The 8,171-nt window shown below is 37.3% G+C and overlaps 1 protein-coding gene across 6 annotated transcripts in view; it reads right to left on the bottom strand.

Moving 5' to 3' along the window:
* The window catches only part of C5H11orf74 (chromosome 5 C11orf74 homolog), a 39,794-nt gene that overhangs the window by 17,718 nt on the left and 13,905 nt on the right, over positions 1-8,171 (bottom strand). Inside the window, exon 2 of one of the 6 annotated variants that reach the window (XM_019615506.1) lies at positions 2,935-3,047. The exons of the other annotated variants lie outside the window; for them this stretch is intronic. The gene's annotated coding sequence lies outside the window, so the exon portion shown is untranslated. The remainder of the gene's footprint in view (positions 1-2,934; positions 3,048-8,171) is intronic. 6 annotated transcript variants of the gene reach the window in all.

Here is an 8,171-nt window from a genome sequence, read left to right as displayed (position 1 = left end):
AAAAAAAAAAAAAAATCCATTATAAAATATGGAGAACCAGATGAACTTTGCACTACGTGAAAAAATAAATGCTGATTTTAACCAAGTTTCTTGGGTTTAGTTTGAAAGATTTACTCCATAAGAATAAGAAACACTGCAGTACATTTCTAAAGCAAAATTACATGTTATGGGCATTAAAGTAATTCTTGCAGAGAGCCTTAATGATGCCCTTGGGGTTAGTACATTCAGCCATCCACTTTCCCACAGACTTATTAATCCCCACAGACAGCTCTGTGCTGCAGTTACTATGACACACAGAAAGGGCTGGCATTCTGGACATAACCTTACGTCCGTACTCATAAGAGTCAGGTTCATAAAAAGTAAATTGCACCAGATCAGAACAGCCTAGCAAACAGATTTTAAAACTCAAACCACAGATGGATCCTCTGCATAATTCCTAAATCCCAGGTCTCTTGATATGACATCTGGCTTCTCCTTGCTTTTTTAGCAAGTGCTTTCCTAAAACAATATTTGGAAACAGCACTACATATGGGCAATGTCTTCTTCCTACACACTCTCTTTTTCAAGCCATGCAAATCAAGCTGTGTTAAATCAGAAACCCTCTTTCGAACTCTTGACAGGTTAAAGTGATCACCCACTATTTGAAGATATTGTCATCCCACTTTACAGGAAAAATGTGATTAGCGGCTCAAAAAGCTTCAATCTTTTGTTATTACAGTGGTAGAACAGGATGAACTTCCTTTTTTATACCAAGAACTGAAAAGTTTAATATTAAAAACTGACAAACCACAAGAGGATATTAATGTCTTTATGCAGCCAAATACACGTATCCACAATGTAACAATAGGAACTGAGGGGCCAGTATCCTCACTGTGCATATTTAGGAGCCCTTTATGTATGAAAAACAGAAGAAAGCTTCTGGAAGCAGTATACATTTCTCAGCAAGATTGACAGAGAGGCAAAAGGCACCATCAATTTTAATGTTCAGCATCATAATTCCTACGCCAGTAGACTCTGAATAAACTTATGTATAGAAACATAGAATATCCCAAGTTGGAAGGAACCCATAAGCATCATCAAGTCCAAGTTCCACACAGAAAATCAGACCATATATCTGAAAGCATTGTCCAGACACTTCTTGATCTCTGGCAACCTGGGGCTGTGACCAGTGTCCTAGGGAGCCTGTTCCAATGCCTGACTCTTCCAGTGAAGAACCTGAATAAGCCAGGGTCTATCTTGGGTGCCACTGGGATCATTCTTCTGTGCTATAATCCTTCTCCAAAGCACAGATCCCTAATACTCCAAATAAAAGCATATCAATTAACATCAGAAGACCTAGGACAAATAGTTGTCATTGGTTACAATTAAGCAGTCCACAAAGTTATTTTATGACTTATTTTATGTTTTCTGGACATCTGAGCTATTCTCACAGTCAGAAAGTTGATAGGTTATGTGAGCTAACAAGAAATCAAGAGCATTCACAGTATTTGTGCACCATTCATTTACTTCAGACTAGCTAGAATAGCATTCACTTTCCAAAGAGACTAGCCATAAGCTGCTGTTAGACACATTTTTTTGGTCAAGACCAGTGCAGCATTGCTATGTTACATAACATTAAATATTATCTTTGATGAAACATTCACAACTGCAATGTGATACTAGATTAATGACTGCAAGGGAAAAAAAAAATTTACAAGGACAAGAAAAAAAAACACAAATAAATTGCTATATGCTTCCTCAGTAAAAGTATCAGCTATGCACGCATGTGCATAACAAGGCTATATCACAAGAACAGGCAGGGGGATGGGAGAATCAAACATAATGTTGCACACACAGTGTGCCTCAGGGCAGATGAGATCCACTCTTCGGATGACTACTGATACCTGTAGTTTCTCAACACACACATCACATAACAGGCTCTTTGTAAGCAGTAAGTTATTATCTTGAAAAATATGTTTAAAACAACACAAATTTTTCTAAATCTAAAGAAACTGGCAATTTGCAGAGAAATATCTCAGCTTTATTCCTTTGACAGTATTCTGAATTCCAGCCATTTCTGTCTTTATTTTTGAAAGAGAATGGAAAGCAAAGCAGGTCACATTCAAGCCAGTAAGAGGCTCGCTCAGCTTCCCCCCCTTGGCTAAGTGATAATTGACTCATTATTCACAGCAAAGACCCAGATGTGTACAGCACTGGCTTTTCATAGAATCATGGAATTGTTTGAGTTGGAAGGAACCTTTAAATGTCATTTGGTCCAACTCCCCTGCAATGAACAGGGACACCTACACTAGAACAGGTGCTCATAGCCCCATCCAGCCTGACCTTGAATGTCTCCAAGGACAGGGCTTCCACCACATCTCTGGGCAACTTGTGCCAGTGCATCACCACCCTTATTGTAAAAAACATATTCTTCAGTCTAAGTCTCCCTTCCTTTTGCTTGAAACTATTTCCTCTTGTTCTGTTACAACACATTCTGCTAAAGAGTCTGCCCCCCTCTTTCTCATAGCCCACTCCTCCCCCTCCCCACCCCCATTAGATGCTATGTGTGAAAAATAAATAACAGATACAAAAGCAACAAAAAATAGCAGAGGTTTGAAAGGATGGAAGGATTCATATATTTACTATGCAGACAGATTTTCAATTTTACTTTTTAGAAATTCCACTGTCACTACCTTAACAATGAAATAACAAGCTGAGGTCTCTAGAAAAGCAAATCTCAGTCTCTCAAGAGTAATATCCATCATTGGAACAGACGTATGTTGCAGGCTTCAGAAACGTTTCAATCAGAAAGTACATCACATTGATACATTCTTTCTGTCCAGCATCTATCCTCTATATCGCTTAAAATTCTCTTTGTCTTTCACTTTGGAAGGGAATCTTTTGAAAATGTCCACTGATCACCCATATATTTCAAAGAATAATGGGGTCACTTACCACAAAGCCAGAGAAGAGAGCTATCGGGATTATCAGGAAAAACTTTCTGTCAGTGAAACCTATGAGATGAAATAGTAGCCCCAGTCCTGGGAGAATGATAAAAGTCCCTTGGTCTGAAACATTTCAAAGCAAGAACAGACACAGTGATCAATACTGCAGAGTACCTGGCTTGGGATAACACACCAGACTAAACAACATAAGATACCAAGTATTTCACTCCTTCAATTCCATGGATTAATTCCAAAAAATGTTTATAAAAACTGGATGAGAATAGGGTCCCTTTTAACTATTTTTTTTTTTTTAAAAAAAAAAGCTAATGCAGCAAAGTTCCAAGTTACCTCTTTGTTCTCAAAATATTGGACAGCGTAAGACTTGTCAATCCCTCAAATCCCTTCAAAGTTATGCTTTGATGGAACCCCTAGGATTCAAATAATGCAGTCTCTTTGTGCAGGGCTCCTGAACAAGAAGTAATTTACTCACAGTAGCATGATAATGGTCTTGTACAGAGGTCAAGAGTACAAATTTCAATTTTATTTATTATCTCAGACACATCAGCAAACAGACACACATAAAGCATAAACAAACTGAAATGTTTCCATAAAATATCACTCTGGGATTTTCAAAACAGGGAAACAGTGTAGAAGTACCTGCATTTACCTATTAGCAACTATGTATACAGCTTTATGGTGCTCAGGTAATTTACCCTAAATGCCAAGCAGTAACAAGAAAGAAACAGATTTAAAGCCTGAAAATCCAATTTGTTGGGAGGATAATTTTTAAAGCTTAGGTTTTTTTGTTGTTGTTTTTTGTTTGTTTTGTTTTTGTAATTCAATCAAACCTGCTCCCAGATATAACTCTGCAGTACCTTAATCAAAATATGCAGCCTCCCCCTGCTTGTATATTGCACAGCTAAGCACAGAACTTCTATTTTATTTTAGTTACTTAGCCAAGAAAATCTGCTCCAATTTACATTCTTGAGCTATCTTTCTTTTCCTTTTATATTTAAATATATAAATCATTGTAAATCAATGCAGAATTTGTCCAACTTATTTTGACAAGAAAAAACCCAACTACTCCATATAGTGAATACCTGAAGGATTTCGGAATTAGGCACCTATTTGCCTGTTCCAGGGCAATTCAAGTGCCTAAGCAGTTATCTAGTGTTGTTTTAGGAGCCCTAGGGTGTCCTGCCTAACTTTCTGCTGCCACCCAAAACGGCAGTGGATTTTCCATAGATATTGTATCATATCTGCCAGCCACGGGCATCTGAATTATCTAACTCTTAGACACCCAAATTGCTAAAGTCCTATTCAAATCTTTCTCAGCTAAAACTCTCAATAATTTCAATGGCACCAATCCCATAGCAACACTAAAAGCAGAACTCCTCTGTCAAAGTTACTCAATCTGCGAAGCTGAGAAAATAACAACTTACTGCACTTTCAAGACATGTTATGAATATTAATTTGCACACTGAGGCAAGTATGTCAAACATTGTTGTCTTCCATTTCTGCATTTCTCCTCCTATTTGACTAACAGGGAGTTTTATGCTGCTGGTTCCCTTTTCCCTCACTGCAACCTTGCAGCAGTGTAATGGATGTCTATGGAACTCTCTTCTGCTTATGCCAGAACAGAGATTCAATCAGTATAGCCCTTTCCTTACATATTTGATTTTACCCTGATTAAATCACAATCATCCAAAAGCACTATTTGCCTCTATGTTTTTTTGTTTGTTTGTTTCATTTAGAAGATCAATTTTTACTATGTTCAATAATATAGCCTTGATTCTTTGCTCACTAATACCAATGTTCTAATGAAAGTTCACAATGCGATGTCAAGCAACTGAAGGGACTGGGGCTGTTCAGTCTGGGGAAAGGAGGCTGAAGGGAGACTTTATTGCTCTCCTCCAATATCTGAAAGGTGCTTACACAGAGAGCAGGGTTTTTCTCTTCTCATTGGTGACAGGACGAGTTGAAATGGCCTCAAGTTGTGCCAGAATAAGGACAGGTTGGATATCAGGAAACACATCTTTTCAGAAAGGGTTGTTAAGCACTGGAATAGGCTCCCCAGGGAGGTGGTGCAGTCACCATCCTTGGATGTGTTTAAAAACTGTTTGTACGTGGTGCTCGGGGACATGATTTAGTGCAAGGTTGTTAGTTAGGCTAATTTGGTTAGGTTGCATTTGGACTTCATGATCTTCAAGGACTTTTCCAACCTGAGCAATTCTATGATTCTATGATTCTGTGTCCTCAGCTAGGATAAATAAATATTCTGTAGACTGGGACAAGTAACATGTAATTTTTTAAGTTATTACTTCTAACTGCCATTTTTGCATATTTTACTTTAACATATTTTTAAATTAAAAAAAAAAATTAAAAAACAGACAGGAGAGGACTTTCTGTACCTATTTCTTCCGGGGAAAGAAGAATGACTGTTGGTTACATCAAGCATATTTCAACCACCCACGCATTTGCTTTAGCTTAATGCACAGCAGTACTTATTCATAACTAAATCAGCTCTTCATTTTCAAAAGTTTAACTGTTCTTTTACTACATCAGTATCTCTCCACTTCTCCTTAATGGAATCTATATGCTGTGTTTTTATGTACTGTTTATCTGTATCAATATCTATGTCTCTGTTGGGTTTTAGTTATTGTCAGTGTTAGAAGAGTGGCAATATTTCCTGTTTATACCACATTCATCCAAGCTGATCATTTAAATACATGTATTATTCTTCCACAGATCAACAGTGCTGGTGTCAGATACCTTCTCCATTTGAATACTGTAATGCCATTGGTTAAGCAACATAACAGCTGTGCATTTGAGCATCTCAGCAGCCTCCATGAACAAAATCCTGTTTCTTCCAAAAGGTAATGACCAACAGTAATCTTTAAAATTTTCAGAAAACCACGACAGACATTTTAGGGCAGATTCTCAGCTGCTATTAACCAGCTCAGTTCAAGTAAGGGAGAAACACCTCTTAATACTGCCAGGACCATGAGGCATCTACCATTACCAAGTATTGCCAACACACTAGACCTGATTCTTTAGTTTCATGCTGTGGGGGAAAAATATGTTCTGAGAGAACTTGAAGTTGAACTTCCAGATGCTGATAAAGGTGGGAATGCTTCCGATGCCTTCAGAAAATCTGCACCACCCTTATCTGAGTGCAGAGAGTGCTAAGAAACTGTGTTTGAGGGATAGTTTAGGAAAATTTAAATTTGACAGTAGCTAACAGGAGAATTCTCATGCAGTATACAGGAACTCCACACTTTTGAGCCATACTTGGAATGTCAGCTAAAAAAACAAGGCATTTAGAATTATTTCTACACTTGGAGGCTTTTGATTGTTTGTTTTGCAGTCTAATAAATCAGAACAGTGTTAGTTTTAAAAACCTTCTGTGTAATTGCATTCTAGAAGAATTCAGCGCAAGCAGATAAGTAGGTAAGCACTGTAAGGAACAACAAACTGTGTCAGATTAAAGCATCTGACATCCACAAAAGGTATTACTTATTTAACAAGTAATATTAATAAAAAGATTGCAGCAGGAAGGAACAAACTTCAAAAGAATCACAGATCCCAAGTATTTTAAAAAATACTTGATTTTGGTCATCATAATTAAGATATTAAGTTATCTTCAGAGTGGCCTGTTTTTAACAAATGGCAAATACATTCTTCTTTGAAAGTAGCCATTTCTATGTGATTTCATACTGGACACAGAAGGAAAAAAAGAAAAAAGAAAAAAACCCACAATTTTATGGAAAGTTCAACACTAAACACAATTTGAGGTCACAGTTATTCTTTCTGGTTGTCCTGTCAAGCCCTTATATGGCTCTCATCTCTGATGCTTGCTTTGTGCTATTTCTTCATCTAGAAAAAGAGAGCTAACAGTGTTTCCTCACCTCACTGGAGTGTCATGAAACAGCCAACAGCTGCATTTAGCACAGTTTGATGCCTTTCAAGGCAAGGTGAGAAGGTAGAGCAAGGGTTCATCCTGCCTTATTATTTCATATAGTATAACAGAATTCAACCACAGCCAATATACCACTACAGGCTGAAACGTGTACCAAAACATCAACAGCAAAACTACTAAATATTTTCCTTCCTTTGATTCCAGAATGATATAATCTAAGTCAAGCACAGATAAAAATACATCTTCTTCCATCTGAAAATCTTTTAAAATTGCTCAGTAAGAGAGGCATCACAGGAAAGAAAAATAATTTCAAAAATAATCCATTGTGCTTGCATCTCTATGTCTTTTTTTCTGCATTTAGGAGCTCTGTATGGCATTTGATTCTATACTACATTGAATGAAGGTTACAGAGATGGCTACTACATTTATGATCAATAGCAAACTGCAAATTTTTTCTCCCAACCAATTCTTTCCAATCATCCAGCAAAACACATCAATAAAAAGCTCTGAATTGACGCTGCTTCCCTATTTCATGCCCTGTTTAAGTTCCCTGGGGATGACAGATTAATTTAATTAGTTTTATTGAGTTGCCTAGTTGCTTTTATTGGCAAATCCACTCATACAAAGAAGGCTGCAAATTTCTCTTGGGGTTATCATTGTCCTACTGGTCCATTTTTTTTTAAATTAAAGTGAATTTACTGTCATTCCTTAAATAGTTTTCTGCCATGCTTTTTGTGGTTAGACCCAAATTTGTAAAGCGCCTTTACTGACACTTATGTTGGAAGTTTAAAGGTGTTGTTTTTTTCTTATCACGGTTAAAAAAAGGAAGCAGACAGCTCCCATCAAATGGACTGTGAACTAAATACATCAGGAGCTTTCACTGGGGAATTAAATTAATTTGATCCGAACACAGAAGATAGCTCTTGCATGCCACCTGGAAGCAGAGAGATTGTCGGCCACAGTCCAGCTTCCTCTGCCTGACAGCCTGCATTAAAAGAGCAGCACTGAGGCTAGAAAGTATACATCCAAGGTTCAGTCTACTTGGAAATGGGTCTGATCAAAGCCCTCAACACTGAGCCAAGTAGGATGAAGTACATGAAATAGAGCAAACTTAACAGCAGCAATGGACTGAACTTAATTCCAGTGGTCAAGCAGCCAGAAGCATGGAAAAACTGTGAAGCAAAACTTGAGTTCGGCTAAGAATTTTGTTCTAGCAAGCTTCTTATTCTATCAGCTGACTGATTCAGAATTATATAGATATATATATATAGACATTTAAGTAAGAAATGAGTAACTTAAAATCTAGGTTTTTTTTTGTTGTTGTTGTT

The sequence above is a fragment of the Meleagris gallopavo genome, chromosome 5 (genome assembly GCF_000146605.3).
Source record: "Meleagris gallopavo isolate NT-WF06-2002-E0010 breed Aviagen turkey brand Nicholas breeding stock chromosome 5, Turkey_5.1, whole genome shotgun sequence".
Taxonomy (NCBI): domain Eukaryota; kingdom Metazoa; phylum Chordata; class Aves; order Galliformes; family Phasianidae; genus Meleagris; species Meleagris gallopavo.
Note: the sequence above shows the minus strand (reverse complement) of the source record. Positions and strands in the feature narration are given on the sequence as shown.